Source organism: Aotus nancymaae, unplaced genomic scaffold, assembly GCF_030222135.1.
Source record: "Aotus nancymaae isolate 86718 unplaced genomic scaffold, 86718_ANA_hifiasm-v0.15.2.pri h1tg000016l, whole genome shotgun sequence".
Lineage (NCBI taxonomy): Eukaryota > Metazoa > Chordata > Mammalia > Primates > Aotidae > Aotus > Aotus nancymaae.
Genome location: NW_026988428.1, coordinates 18398635 through 18415464, shown reverse-complemented (window position 1 = coordinate 18415464; position 16830 = coordinate 18398635). Strand labels below are relative to the sequence as shown.

The 16830-nt window shown below is 38.1% G+C and overlaps 1 protein-coding gene across 2 annotated transcripts in view; it reads left to right on the top strand.

The window, feature by feature from the left end:
* Positions 1-16830, top strand: part of TMTC2 (transmembrane O-mannosyltransferase targeting cadherins 2) — a 441683-nt gene that overhangs the window by 171181 nt on the left and 253672 nt on the right. The window lies entirely within an intron of this gene.

The following is a 16830-nucleotide window of genomic DNA, read 5'->3' as shown; positions in this document are numbered from 1 at the left end:
GTTACTTTTGGTTGAGGGGATCAAGAAATGCCTTCTGGAGCAGAGACATTTGAGTAGAACCTTGCAGGATAGGTCAGATACAGGCATTTATAACTGGAGAGGTGAGGAAGAGTAGAGGGTACAGCATGAGCATTACACAGAGGAAAACTTCCAGCAGCTTACTGGGGCCCGTGGAGCGGTTGTTTTGGCAGATACATAGAGGACATGGTTGATAGAGGGAAACGAGTCAGGAGACGAAGATTGAGACCACATTGCATGTGTAGTGATATAGGGGCCTTCTCTGCTATGCTGTGGCTCCCAACATGTTGGGAAGCAATGCATGGTTTCAAAATGTTCTGCATCGGCTTGTCCATGGAAGGAGCCTAGGGATACGCAGGCCAGCTCCATGTAGCTATTCGGGATTCCGGGGGGACTGTCCCAGCTGTCTTCTAAACCTGAGGGAGGGCTCCTTTGGTGATGAGACTCAAAATCCTCCTGAAAGCAGCAATTGAAGTTTGTATCTCATTCAGTGAATGTGTCTCATATCAGCGAATGTTGCATTCTTTATCATCAAATAAAAACATTTATTTTCAGAAGACTAGCATTATTGTACTTTTCGCTCAATAATATTTTGCATATTATTCTACAGAGGTCTTTAAAAGCTTTCTTGGCCAGGCGCGGTGGCTCATGTCTGTCATCCCAGCACTTTGGAAGGCTGAGGCAGGTGGATCATGAGGTCAGGAGTTTGAGACCAGCCTGGCCAACACACACACACAAAAAGCTTTCTCCTGTGTCCTTCCCCCCAACCTTGATGAACAATGTTCAGATATTACTGTGAATGGCTACAAGTACAAAATCTCTCTTTGTTTTGGACTGTTTCATACAGAAAGATAGAAAAAACAGTTTTTAAAGGGTCCTTTTTGCAGTACAGAATGAAATGCTCTATCAGCACTGAATTTCAACCAGTTAACTCAATACTCCGTCAGTGAAAATGACACGCAAATTGGATCTTGTGATGAATAAATAATGAGTCTCATTGAAATCTTCTATGCTGTTCTCATAACACTGTGTCTGGGATGCATATTACATCACTCAGCTCAATTTTCAATAACCTGCTGCCTGGGGGAATCAGATTGACTGAAGGGGATCTCATGACGATCAGGTTACTCAGACCCAAGCCGGTATTGTCAGTTTCACAGAAAATGATGCGGTTTGCACAAATTTAAAAATCCATTGTCATTGCCTAGAAGTCAGGTTCCTGTCTTAAATGCTTAGAACAATGGAAATGATAACTTAGTGTTGATTTCTCAAATGAAATTTTATAGAAACTCAGATTCCATGAGTACATTAGAGATTTCTTAAAAGGCTTGAATGGGGTGGGGTAGATACAACTGAATATGTCAAATGCATTGTTGGTTCAGATACATTTGAAAGGTGATACTATGGTAAGGTTGCATTGGTTTATAAGTTATTTTATTTTAAACAATCAGGTTTTGTACTTAAGGGTCATCTTTCTTCAAAAAGGATAATAAGAAATCAAAAGGGAAGAATACCATCTTCCAAGTTAGTGATGATTTGGTGGTAGGAAGGTCAGTGTGCCCTTGTTCACCGGGTTTGTCTTTACAATGCTGCGGTACCCAGATGGCTCCTGTATGCTCTGTTGGTCTGATTATAACTCTTGCATCAAGAGAAATAGCATGAATTCAGAATGTAATACGTGTTTCTTCAGTAATTATGGTCTTGATTAGTGAAGTCAGTTTTTGTTCCAAAGGACTATTTCTTTCTTTCTCTGTGTTGATTCATTTAATTTCAGGAAACAAATAAAATGCAGGCATCATAGTATTTCTCTTTGTTGTGATGGAGTCTCTGCATTGCCTGTGTTTTGCTATGTATGTGGTTGTCAATTTTGCTTGTGATTACTTTGAATTTCAAAGAAAACAGTAGGGATAACATGGGGGAAATGAAGGACACATAAAAAATATATGACTTAGTGCTTAGTTAAGTAAAGACATGGAAAATACATCCTGAATTTCCATCAAAATATTGCTAAATATAAATTACAAATAAGTACTTTTAATATAGAGACCTTGATTATAGGCAGTATCAGTTGTGGATATTTAAACATAATTCAATCTTGTGTATTTAAAAACTAAAAAAAGATTATATCAAGATTTTACGTGAATAATTTGAGTATATTTCCATAACTTTTATGAAATGGAAATCTCAAAATTACAGGAAAACCCTATTTCCCCTAATTTCAAGATTCAAGCAGAAATTTGCCCATTTATATGATCCATTCATTGTGTGTAGTTTCTTCTTAAGCTCTCATGACATATTGTAATAAAAGCTACGTATATTTAATGTTGTGAAAAGAACTGCTGTTTACTTTGAATAATCATTTGGTATTTGGCTAATCTTTTCATGCGGAGATGCTTATAAGGCTGTTGGGGATAGGCCATTGGACTGGTGTCTGCAGGTTTAGATTTAAATAGAACCTCAGTTATTTTTTAGCTGTGTGACCTTAGGAAAATTTCTAAACTTCTTTGGACATCAGTTACATGCCCTGTAAAATCAGGGATATAATATCTACGTTGTTTTGTGTTAGGTATGAATATAGCAAATGTATACTGTTTTGCCACGTTCCTGTCTTACAGCAGGTATCATCATTGTCAGCACTTAACTGTATTTTGCAGCATTTCAGTAGTAGTGAACTTTTTATCTGTCATTTTATGGAGCTCTCAATTATCATGGCTGTGGCTATTCTAGAACCACATAGACTAGTTAATGGAATGTATGCTAAAATGTCAGTCAGCAAAGAATGGAATGCTTGCTATCCTGTTCACCCCTGATAATTGAATGAAAGCTGAGGAAAAGCCTTTTTCAAGGTTAATTCTTCTGAACAACATGGTTTGATAATTTACCTTTTGTTTGATTGAGATTGACAACAAGTACATATGCCAATTTTCCTCCATTGATGGTATCCTGCCATCATCATCTCATACTTTCATAGCGTGATTTCTTTCCCCCTTTGAGCTCAGGAGGGTGCTGTTGCTTATATATCTGAAAATGGAGGGGAGACAGGTTTTTCTGTTTTCCTCTCCAAACCACCCTGTTTCCCATATATTTTCTGTTAGCAAGGTTTGTAGTAGGGAACATTAGTTCGGTAGCTGCAATAGCTTGCAGCATTCAAGTCTCTCTCTCTCTCTCTTTTTTTTTTTTAAGAAAAAGGAGGCACTGTTATCATCTAAAGGTATTCTTTCCCAACCTGGCAGGCAATATTGTTGCAGCTGATTCCAGAATCTCTACATAACAACCTTTTCGCTGAGTCTGGCTTTGTTGTTGTTGTTGTTCAGTGGTTTATTTTCCCACCTCCTGGAGCGACAACAGAAGGCAGAAAGTTTTGTCTTTAAAGCCATACTGTTTTCTGGCTGCCAAAGATATTTCATGAAATATTTTGGACACTTTAATAACACTCAGACCAAATTAGTTTTACAGAATCCTATATCTTGGTAACTTTGGCTTACTGAGACAAATCTATAGATAACGTTGGTTTTGGATTTCAGAAAATTCATTACTTAAAAATAGGATTTACCTGACAGATGATACATGGGGTGAGTGGCTGGCATGACCATTTACTTTAAGAAGACTTTAGGATTCATCATGAATTTTCTTTGAGTATAGCAGACTTAGATGATCATCACCTGCTCATGGGGAAACTGTTTAAACTAGAGATAACAGCACAAAACTGGAAGCTACCAAATAAGACTTTTTTGGTCTGCTTACTTTTGCTTGTTTTTAAGGAGTTGAGGGGAGAATTTGTGGAGAGGTGGCAAGAGGGAAACATTTTTCAAAAGCTCTCCCAGTGATTTTGATGAATAGCTAGGTTTGGAACCCACTGATGTACATTGAGAATCTGATTCCCTCATATAATGACATTAAGTATTATAAAAATTTCACAAAAACACCAAGATATTTATAGCTGAAATGGTATACTAGAAATCATTTGTCCATCTCCACAGCACCCCCTTCTTAAGAGAACTTAAGACCAGGCACGGTGACTCACACTTGTAATTCCCCACTTTGGGAGGCCGAGGCACTTGGATCACTTTGAGCCCAAGAGTTCGAGATCAGCCTGAGCAACATGGTAAGACCTCATCATTACAAAAAATACAAAAATTAGCAGGGTGTGGTGGTGTGCACGTGTAGTTCCAGCCACTTGGTAGGCTGAGGCAGGAGGATCACTTCAGTCCAGGAAGTGGAGGCCAAAGTGAGCCATGATTGCACCACTACACTCCAGCCTGGTTGACAGATGAGACCCTGTCTCAAAAATAAATAAAATAAAATAATTTGAGGCCCACAGAAATTAGGCCCATGATTAGTTGAGAGGAGGGACAATGGTGTACTCTAGGCCGCCCCATCCAGGTTGAATGCTCTTGTCACTGTAAACATTATTTCTCTTTTAATTCTTAAAAACTTGGTATTATGGAAATTTTCAATTGGCCTTTTAGTTAGACTAGAGACTAGTATTGGACTTCCATGTACCTGTCACTTAAATTCATCATTAATTAATTAAAATTCTACTTTTTATTTCACCCTGGGTTCTTTTTTTCTCTGCTAATAATTCCTAGCCTCCTCTTGAAACTGAGCTGTTGTGTCTGTTTGGTTGTTCCCTTCCTCCCAGGCTCCTCCTCCCCTCCCACCTCAAACAGCTTCAGTTAGGGTCTCATTTGCATTTTGTCATCCTGGTGCTCCAGCTTGATTTCAACTCACATTCAAATGGAATGTTTGCTTCTGCAGATAACACAAGCTTAACACAAAGAGACTAAAATCACTGTATTTTTCATTCTAATTTGGTTAATTGCCTTTACTAACATGGTGTTACTGTTTAAAATCCTTTATCCCTCAATAGAAGTCTCCTCTCTTTGATGCCAAATTTAAGATGGGTCTAGAAGTGGAGAATTAAAAGTAGGGCATCACAGTCTCTACCTTCTTTCAACTCTGCACAGCACCACTGCACGAACTCAGGAGCAAAACTTTAGGCGTTAGCATTGGGCACATCATTTGGAAGTATACACATTCATCCTGTTACTTCTTTTTTTTTTTTGAGACGGAGTTTCGCTCTTGTTACCCAGGCTGGAGTGCAATGGCGCGATCTCGGCTCACCGCAACCTCCGCCTCCTGGGTTCAGGCAGTTCTCCTGCCTCAGCCTCCTGAGTTCATCCTGTTACTTCTAACTCCAGAATGCAGTGGGATTTTTAAAAAGGCCACCACTAGAGTCTTAAAGTTTCTTTGACCACAGAATATTACTTTAGTTTCTTGCTGTCTTGTAAATACTTGAATCACTGGCAACCCTAATGTAAAAGTGAGAATGTCTCCAAAACGGAACGTACTTCAGAGAGAAAATAGCAAGAAAGGAGAAATTATGGAGATGCCAATTGAAAAATGGGCTGGCTGAGTGAGAAAAGGGCTGAATTTAAGTTGTCAAAGCAGCAGTCTGAAGTTTCTGGTTCTTGGACAGGATAATTTGTAGTCTTTGATTCTCTTTCATTCTGCAGTATAATCTTCTCCCTGGCTGCACTGACTTCCATATTGTTCAAGAGGAAGAGAAATAACCCATCTGAATTCACTAGCTTGCATTTGCATATACACACAGCTGGTGGTAATGAGAACCACCATTTATCAAGGCTTAGTGTGTGCTAGCAATGTGTCTTCTGTGCCTTATTTTGTTCCATTCTATGAAAGCATTAACCTAATTTACAGATAAGATACAGATAAGATATCCAGTGAAATAATTGCCTAAGGATTCATAGGTGGGATGCAGCAGAGAGAGGATCTCATCTCAAATCCCTGACTCCAGGGCTCATGGTCTTCCTATTATACTGTTTTTGTGCAATTTTAGTCAAAATGAAAGATCCAAGTAGTATTACAAAAGAAACAATGAGTTTTTTCACATTACTTGGCTTTGGGACCAATGCTCATTATCTACAGTAGCTTTGAATACAAATAATCTGTACTTCCAGGTGCAAAAACTAGTTTTATGAGTGCTAAAAATACAATGATGGATATTTTCTCTCCACCACTAGCAAGTAGCAGACATGTATACAATAACTGCATAACTCTGTGCTAAGTGCTAATATAATTCCTTATGAAATGCTAGAGAAGCACAAGTGTCAGACCAAATTAATTTAGCCTGGTTAGGGAAGAGTCAGAGTGACAGAAAGTAGTGGTGTCTAAGTAGCTCTGCTTGTCCCTGTGTGTGTGTGTGTGTGTGTGTGTGTGTGTCTGTCTGTCTTAAGACCATTTCATGCTTGAGCATTCCATTTAGGTTTAGAGTCAATGTCCATTTTTTATCTCCTCAGTGCCTCTCACATGGCAAGAAATTTGTTATATTCTTTCTTATATATTAATACATATGTACTGAGTATCTTCTAAGTACTGATCTAGATGTTGAGGAGAAAGTAGTGAAGAAAACAAACACCTGCTCTCACAGGATTTACATTTGTGTGGTAACCATTCTCCTGATAATTAGTGCATTCATTATTTTTACTCTGTATTACAAAAAATGTTGAATGAACCCCCACCCCTGCAATTGCTTAGTATGCAGTAAGAACGAGTTTCAAAGTAAAAAATAGTCTGATAATTAGAATATTAGATGAGTTGTACTGATACCTGTGTGAGTATGTCTAGATGATTTAGAAACTTCCTTAAGATCAAGGGCAGGACCGACTTTTTCTTTGGCATGCCTCTGTCCCAGAAGAGAAACAGGCATTGAGATACTGGTATTCTGAGCTTGACCATCACGTTGGCCTGCAGGGACATATCACTTCTACTGTGGCCTTGTTCTACATTTAACAGACTTGAAGGAGAGGGTTTGTGCAAAGATCCTGGAGGTTGGACTTGACTAAGTTTGCCTCTTATGTGCCTGTGCATTTCACCTACTCTGCATGTTGTTTCTCCAAAGCATGCAAACAAGAATTATTTGGATTCAATTGACATTGAAGCATTTGCTTTGTTTCTGAATTTCATATTGCTGCATCATTGCTAATCAACCATATTATTTGTGTGTTCTTGACAGGCTTTATACGGGAAATAATGAGTCTGCACTAAAGAGACTTTTATCTGCAATCAGATAAAAATTTCTCCTGCAAATTTCACAAAAACTACAAAATTGCTTAGGCTAATTAGCAACGTTTTGATACCGAGGAGTGTCCATGTGTCTAACAGTGTCCTAAATTGTGCAGACTATTTTGTGTGGATTGTAAAGATCATAAAGACTTTTGATATCTGAGCTTTCCTCTATTTATACAAAAAAGGCCTGCCTGTTCCCTGATTCAATATCCAAAACCATGAGGCCAGTCAGGGATGATTTGAATTTTTTAAACATTACTATTCAAAGACAATAAAGTGCATAAACTCTGCATTATGTGACACTCCCAATATGGCAACACTTCAAAATAGGAAACATTTAGTATTTCTGAAGGAAAATATATGAATATTTACAGTAACTGGAATAAATAAAAACTATAAATTGCCTTGTGTTAGTTCAGGTCAGGCTTTTAGTTTTTAATACTTTTATTGAGATATAATTCACATATCATAAAATTGGCTCATTTAAAGAATACAGTTTATGGCTGGGCACAGTGGCACACCCTGTAATCCCAGCACTTTGGGAGGCTGAGGCGGGCAGATCATGAGGTTAGAGATAAGACCATCCTGGCTAAAATGGTGAAATTCCATCTCTACTAAAAATACAAAAAATTAGCCAGGTGTGGTGGCACATGCCTGTAGTCCCAGCTACTCGGGAGGTTGAGGAAGGAGAATCGCTTGAACTGGGGAGGCAGAGGTTGCAATGAGCCAAGATCGCACCACTACACTACAGCCTGGGCGACAGAGCGAGACTCTGTCTCAAAATAAAAAGAATACAGTTTGATTTTGAGTGTATTAAAAAAAATTTTAACTGTCATCATCAATCTTAATTTTATATTTTGGAATGGAATTAAGGATAGGGATTTCGGCCCTTTTTCAAAGACGTTGGTGATGTGTGTGTGTGTGTGTGTGTGTGTGTGTGTGTTTAACTTTCCAAGTTTAACAGGATCTGTAGTGAAAAGTGTGGACCTTGAGCCACGTGGGTCAGTAAACCTGGTTAAAGTCTTGTGAAGCCCCTGTTTTTTCACTGGTGCCTTTAATCCACTTAGCTATTTACTGTTTAACAAATTGGCTCTGAAGTTTGAGTAGTCAGGGTATCTTCTTTGGGGTTATGTATGGGTCAGAATGGTTGGATTCTTAATTTGTTTTTTCAAAACTATGATAAATTGTAGGTCCCTACGTAAACGCGATTTTCTGGAGTAAGAATCTTACATGAGCATTTGATTGCTTTCTTGGCTGTGTATTTGGTACATGCAACCCTTGATTTCTCAATGAGTAACAGTGGTTTACAGTGTAAATATGAATCTGGGCACTTCTTTTTCTTTCCCATTTATTTGCCTCTCAGTGATGTTTTACAAATGTCTTACATATGCAGTAGGAATTAGGTTGTATTTAAAATGTAAAATTGGTTTTAGCTTTGACCAGGAGTTTTATCAAATTATAAAGGTGACTGTAAAATTTGGGGTAAACCCAATTTCCATTTTATTACCTATTTGAAAAAGGAATTATTTTCAGACAAACCAAACATTTAAAGCAGGGAATGAATTTGGAATTTTCTTATCCCTTTAAATAAATAGCCATCCTAAACTATGCCCAGATTATTGCTTCCTAGAGGCAAATTCACTACTGAACAACTTTAAAAGAGCAATCACATAAAGTTAATTATGGGAGAACGATTCTATAAAAATTTAATATGCTATTAAGACATTTGCTGGTTTACATCAGATTTATATAAAAGTTCTTTGAACCTGCACCTTTGCATCCAGCTGGTAGCCTTTTTCTAGATTAATTATGTGAAAGCCTCTAAAAAATGTTAGACATTTGAGAGAAGTTGTGATTACAGAGATAAAGAGAATATGCTGTTAAAAGTATGGCCATATGGTGTAATGACATAAACCCTGCCGTTCTAATCAGGAGGCCTGAGTTCTCACACAGGTTTTGCCACTACCTAGTTGTGTAATTGTGAACAACTCATTTAACCCGCTCCAGGAGATTTTCCTAACATGCGCATTTCTGAGGATGCTTCAGGACCAAATTGCATTCTATTTGAATCATAATTAAAAAATAATAATTTTACTGCTCAGCCTTTTTGGAGTAAAATAATAATTTCCTATCTTTGAAATAATCTGGAAAGATGGGCTTCTTGTGCAGATAATCTGTTTTTGATTCATTTCTAAGAACAGAAGATTAAGTTCCAAAGTGCTTACAATGTTTTTTTGAAGGCCAGGTATTTATTCCAAACTGTAGTGCGTTACATGTTTTGTGTTTCACCTTTCAGAGGAAACTATTTATACTTAAAATAATATCCCCTTTTCTCCCTTTTTTATCTTTTCCATTATCTTTTAAAAGTACAGTTAACACTTGAGTATCTAAAATGGAGCCACTCATGAGTCAATCTCAATTTCTAATTCTTCACAAATATAGAATAAAATAGGGAATTATGTCATTTTTACATTAGCTGTGTAATCATTTTATGCACATAATTAGAAATTGACTCTCCGTGTTTCATGCAAGAAACATAATGCTTTTTAAATACTGAAATTAATTTGACAAATAACCTGAAATTAGTTTTTTAATCATAGAGAAATGAAAAGAAAACCTACAAAAAATTGTTAAGTGTCATGCTTGATCCTCAGCCTCAGAGATCTGATACTTTCTCTGTAAAGGCCAGATGGTCAATGATTTTTGCTGTGAGGGCTGTATGGACTTTACTACAGTTACTCAGCTCTGCTGTTTATATTGCAGACAAAGAGTGTGGTTACGTGTTCTGGGCTATAGTTTGCTGACTCCTGATCTTTCTAATAACTTTCTAATAACTGTAAGTAATTCAGCCTCTCCAAAGAGACTATGTTTAGGACAGTACATTTGTAGTAATATGAATCATTCCATTACATACAAGTTGCATGCATTTTACAAGGGACTTTTATGTTCATTTTTACTTTTATCTGACTCTAATACTTCTATCATGAGGATAATTTTTTAATTTTTAAATTTTTTTGAGACAGAGTCTTGCTGTGTCCCCAGACTGGAGTACAGTGGCATGATTGGCTCACTGCAACCTCCACCTAACGGGTTCAGGTGATTCCCCTGCCTCAGCCTCCTGAGTAGCCGGTACTACCAGTGCACGCCATCTGTATTTTAGTATAGACAGCGTTTCACCATGTTGGCCAGGGTGGTCTCGGTCTCCTGACCTTGTGATCAGCCCGCCTCAGCCTCCCAAAGTGCTGGATTACGGGCATGAGCCATCGCGCCTGGCCAGTGTTTTACTTTTCAAATCATTAAATTAAATCATATAATATATATATATATAATATATGCATATATATATAATTTATGCATATATATATATATTTAACTTTTACAGCTGAGGAAACAAATACTTAAGAGCAGTATGGTTTGCTCAGGCTGAGCCTGAGAGTGCAAGACCTTTGCTCATTTTCCCTACTCCATGTTGTATCAGAGTACGTATGAGTGAGCACATTGAGCAGGTATCTTTGAGCCCACTTTGTGTCAGTAGAAAGTCCTTTACCCTACAATTTTGAAAATCAGCCAAGTCTGAATTTAGCATTATGGCTATTCTCTGGATACTGAATTCATTCAAAATAGTCAGACAAAGCAAACTTTGGTAACAATTACCCTGTAAAGGAAGCCCAAGTAAGCAGAGGGTGATTTCCAAGAATAACCACCTCTAGAAGTTCACAGCAGCTGTAAAAATATATCTTCAGTTGAAATTTTGCTTGTAGCATTAGGGCACTTGAATTTTTTTTAATCCTCTTTTTTTCCCACCAAATTATTTAGATATATTGAACAGATTTACTGATTGATCTTCGTATAAAGGTTAAGCACTTCTATCATGAAGGAGAGCTGACACTAAAAAGAAAAATGGAGAAGTAAATCTTACACCAGTTTAGTATCTTTTTTCTTTTCTTTTTTTTTTAATTGTGTTTTAGGTTTTGGGGTACATGTGAAGAACATGCAAGATTGTTGCATAGGTGCATACGTGGCAGTGTGATTTGCTGCCTTCCTCCCCTTCACCTATGTGTGGCATTTCTCCCCATGCTATCTCTCCCCAACTCCCCACCCCCCGCTGTCCCTCCCCTATTTCCCCCCATCTTTTTTCTTGACTAGAGTTGGTGGTGGTGGTGGTAGTGACGGTGGTGGTGGTGATGGGGTAGTAGCGTGTTTCTTAGTGTTTTCCTTCCAGGTAGATACTAAGTGATTGACTTTGGCAGTGAGTTCTGTGTTTTTTCGCTTTTTTTGTTTTTTAAGTCTTGGTAAGAAGTGCATTGATGGTTGTGACATATTTCAGCTGAGAGGTAATAGAAAGTTTAATGATGTTATCTCTCGCTTCATGTCTCTTTGAAAATGGGCCATTTTTTTCCCATCCAAATGAAGAACACATAGGGCAATTGAATATTATTAGATGTATTGATTCAGAATTAAGAAAATGCTGGGTAATGAAATCTGTAAAAGCTCAATATGAATTTGGCGTTTTTTTTCTTGTGTTTTAAACTCAACTGGCCAAAATCTTAAATCCTAAATATTCCATAAATACATTCTAATAAGTATTGTTTAATTAGCCTTTTTAAGTGTAACTTTATAATTGACGTTTTTCAAAGTTATTTCAGGTTTTTTTTTTCATTTTGTTTTGTTTTTTTCAACGATTTTGTAATATTTACTTCTTTTTCTTGATCAGGCAGTTGACCGTATAAGGCAGTGTAATGGCTGCTGCTTTAATAGCAGTGTGACCTGGGAATCATAATTTTACCCCTTCGTTCCCTAATGTCCACATCTCAAATCTAGAGTTTTCTGACAATTAAATGCGTTAATACATAGATAACTCTAAGTGCCTAATAGTGCTCAATTAATGTGAGCCTTTTTTTTTTTTTTTTTTTTTTTGAGATGGAGTCTTACACGTTTCCTTGGATTGGAGTGCAATGGCATGTTCTCGGCTCACTGCAACCTCCGCCTCCCGGGTTCATGTGATTATCCTGCCTTGGCCTCCCAAGTAGCTGGGATTACAGGCATGTACCACCACACCTGGCTAATTTTTTTTTGTATTTTTAGTAGAGACAGCGTTTCCCTATGTTGGCCAGATTGGTCTTGAACTCTTGATCTCGTGATCCACTTGCTTCGGCCTCCCAAAGTGCTGGGATTACTAGTGTGAGCTACTGCGCCTGGCTGAGCCATTTTTTTATTTTATGTTACTTTCTCTCCAAATTGGCTAATTTAAAAATATGTTGTAATGTTTATATGCTTGGCTGTATCTGTGCTTACTATTTTCTTTTAAATATCAAAGTTCATTAGAGAAATTGCAATGGAAGTGAATACTGCAATACTGTTGTGTAATATTACAAAGATATATTAGTCCATTTTTGCTTTGATCAAAGTTAAATTTTGTTATTTACTACAGCACTAAAGTAGGAAGTGGCTAGATTCTTGAGCAATATTTAAAAATTAGATTAAAAATAACTTTCCCTCTGAAACCACATTCTCAAGTCACAGAGAAGTGTGCAATTATATAGAAGTTTCTCAAATCCTGCAATTGTATCCTTTTGAAGTAACTGACAGTTGCTGTTTCAAGAATATCCTGTCTCCCATATCAGTAACCTCTTCTGTTTACAAATCATCCTAACACTTCAGCTCACCTCCTAAACACCCCAGAAAGTGAAGTGGGTATTTTAAGACGCTTCATTTAGAGCTGGAGATGTCCAGAGCTGGAGATGTCCAGAGGAATTACGTAATTTTATTACTGTTATCTTGTTGTGAGGAACGGGCAAGTCTAACGATTCAAAATCTAGTCTTCCTGTCTCCTCTTTCTCCTTCCCTCTTTTCCTCCCTTTACTTCTCCCTCTTTTTCTTCTTTCCTTCCTTAAAACACTGTATTCTTCCCCTGTTCTCATTGTTTAAAAAGTACCCTAAGGATGAGGAACTTGACTTGGCTTCATAGTTCGGGTATATTTCAAATGCATTTGAAATTACTTCTACAGTACAAGATAGTCCTTATTTGCCAAAGGAGCTTTAAATGTTTTACCGTTGTTTTAATGCCCTATTTGATACAGTACCCACTAGGAGAAAAGAAACTAGGGACACCTACATAAAATATGTAAGTTAAAGAAATGGAGGGCTGTGATATCACCCAGACACGTATACTTTTAAAAATCCCAGAGTAGGCCGGGCACTTTGGGAGGCCAAGGTGGGCAGAGCATGAGGTCAAGAGTTTCAGACCATCCTGGCCAACATGGCGACACCCCCCATCTCTACTAAAAATTCATAAATTAGCTGGGCGTGGTGGCACGTGCCTGTAGTCCCAGCTACTTGGGAGGCTAAGGAGGAGAATATTCTGAACCTGGGAGGCGGAGGTTGCAGTAAGCCAAGATGGTGCCACTACACTCCAGCCTGGCAACAGAGTAAGACTCCATCTCAAAAAAAAAAAAAAAAACCCAGAGTAAAGAACTCCCACTCTATATTGTTTTGTATAAGTACACAGACTACACAGATGAGACTGGGCTATTTGATAAATGTATTAAGATTCTGGTGTATCTAAAATTGCCCCCAGGCCCCTTCTAGACTGTTCTCTTGGTTCATCGTTCTTTTGTTCATTCATTCAGTCATTTGCTCAATCATTCATGTACTCATTCATCCACATTACATGAAGTGTCTTTTCTGTGCCAGGTGCTGGTCTAGTTGCTATGGATAATAAGTCAGTGAACAAAACATAGATAAATCCTTGCCCTTACAGAGCTGGTATTCTTGTGGGAACAGTGAAACTCACTTCTGTAAGTGTGAGATAATAAGATTAAGATTGTATGCTTAGTGTCACTTTGGTCCTTAACAACTTCAGACTTGACATTTACAATAGTTGATATCTTTCATATGTGATATAAGTTATAAGATTGGTGAGCTTTGAGAAAACAGGGATTAATGTAACCTGGAGAAACTGAGTTGTTGTGGTAAGTCTTGCAGGAAAAATAGAACTTAAGCTGGAGGTAAAGAACATTTAAAAAGTGGCAACATTAGGTGGATGGACGGGAATTTGGTTTACAACTAGAATGATAAAGAAGGCGGTACCATGAGGGATCTTGAGTTTTGAAACAGTAAAGATACCAGTGTAACTTAGGGAGATTTGAGGTTTGGATAGTAAAGATGGGTCAAATTTTGGCCAGTTTTGAATACCCAGATGAGAATCTAAATGTTCTTGCTTTAGAGAATTGTCTTATAAATGAATGAGCCAGATGCAGTGCCGTGTTCTTGCAGTCCCAGTTACTCAGGAGGCTGAAGGAGGAGGATTTCTTGAGCCCAGGAGTTCAAGCCCAGTCTGGGTAAAATAGCAAGACCCTGTCTCTAAAAATAAATAATAGATAATGAAAAATTATAAACAAATAAAGGTCATTCCATGAGCACAAAGGAAGATGGAATTTCTAGTCCTAACTGCAACTGAATAGCTGTCTCTCGGTGAACACATGCAGCACATAAGATATCAGTTTCCTCACTGCCAAAGAAACATTGAGGAGATATTCTCCAGTGTTCTGGATTTTATAGATACAAATTTTTTACCTCTTTGTCTCCTAGCATTTACCAATCTGTGGCTGTATGAGCTTTCCAGTAGGAGTTAATGGTCTTTTATGTCAGTTACCACTTTGAGGTCAGAGAGGGTGAGAGCACTTTGATGAACAGAGGCCTGTTGAAGAATTGGAATTGGTGGGTATGAAGTGGGTATTGTTGGGTTTAGTGTGGTTTACAGAAGTGGTCCCCGATCTTTTTGGGTGGTTTCTCGGAAGACAGTTTTTCCATGAGACTGGGTCGTGATGGTTTCCAGATGAAACTATTCTACCTCAAATCATCAGGCATTAGATTCACATAAGGCACACACAACCTAAATCCCTCACATGTGCAATTCACAATAGGGTTCCAGCTCCTATGAGAATATAATGCTGCCACTTATATGACAGGAGGTCGAGCTCAAGTGGTAATGCCTGCTCACCACTCACCTCCTGCTGTGTGACCCAGTTCCTCACAGGCCATGAATCAGGGCTGGTCCGTGGCCCAGGACTTGGGGACTGCTGATTTACGGCATAGAACCTTGGACTTATAATCAAAGGACATAGCTTTTGTGTCCTAATTCTTCTACCCATTGGGTGGTGAGATTCTGAGTAACAGTATAACCTTTCGGAATTCTGCCTGCTCTTTGGTAAAACACTAATTCACAAAGTTTACAAACATCATGTTTTATAAGGGGCTACTTGAGATAATACATCTAAGGCACTCTGTAAAATGTTTAACAAATATTCATAATTAGTGTTACTAGTAATAAACCATTTCCTCCACATCACATCCCAAAGTGAGATAGAATAACAGAACAGAATGTTTTCTAGACACTGCTCTCTTTACTAGATGCCAGGATTTCATCTGGGAGGAATAAAGCGACATAACAGGTGTTTGAATTCATTAGGCAATTATACACAATTTCTTTTCCTCATATCTGGCCTGTCACAGAAAAATATAATGGAGCTTAATTTGGACTTGCTTTACCATATCATTTGGATGACCTGTATTTGTTTAGATTGTCGAAGGAACAAGACACATGGGTTGGTTTGAGATAGTGTTCAGAATAGAACAAAACTGGATTTATTAAGAAATAGGATCCTAGGCCAGGCACAGTGGCTCATGCCTGTAATCTCAGCACTTTGTGAGGCCAAGGCAGGTGGATTACCTGAGGTCAGGAGTTTGAGACCAACCTGACCAATATGGTGAAATCCCGTCTCTACTAAAAATACCAAAATTAGCTGGTCTTGGTGACGGACACCTGTAATCTCAGCTATTCAGGAGACTGAGAATTGCTTGAACCCTGGAGGCAGAGGTTGCAGTGAGCCGAGATCATGCCACTGCACTCCAGCCTGGGGGACACAGCGATACTCCATCTCAAAAAAAAAAAAAGTAATATGATCCTTACTGTAAAATTTCTGGTATGTTTCATTTAGGAGTTATTACAGAAACCTATTCAAGAATGGAATTTCCTAACATTACTTAAAAAGTAATATTTGAGTTAGAAGCTAAATAAAGACTCTAGTGCATCCTGTAACTTTTATTACTATCTGGTAATCAACATTTATAGCACAATATTAAGACTTTTTATCCTTTGCTTTCAGTAAGGTTTGACTGGCCCATGGCATGAAGTTACTTGCGTTTTTGGCACTTCTGAATGTTGCTGGAGTTCACTGTTGCACTGAATGTGCCTAGCAGGGTACCATGCAAGGGGACAGGGACAGCTAGTGCATTTGAACAAGGGCATGTTTAAGTAGGGAGTAGGAAGCCAGAGATTGCAGTCAGTTAACCGATCCCTTCCATTTCTTATTCCCCTTTGCTTAATCCGAATTTACGGAGTGCCAGACACGCACCTGGCAAAAACTTTTCGCTAGTCTCCCTGCAGGGTTCCCAGGGCCCTGAGCCAGTCAAAAAATGATCGACAGTTCAGTTAGGGAGAGTTCGCTAAACTACAACTGTTAAAGCAGACAGAATTCCCATTAGAGGAATGCTTTTTGGACCTAATCCAATGATAATAATCTATTAAAACAAGTTGTCTAATCTTATGAGTTAACTTGAAAAGAGAAGGGGATGCAGGGTGAATTGCAAAATGTTTGCACGTGTAAGTTCAGTTTATTTAATTTTAAATAATTAGGGCATGGCAATGATTAGTGCTAATTG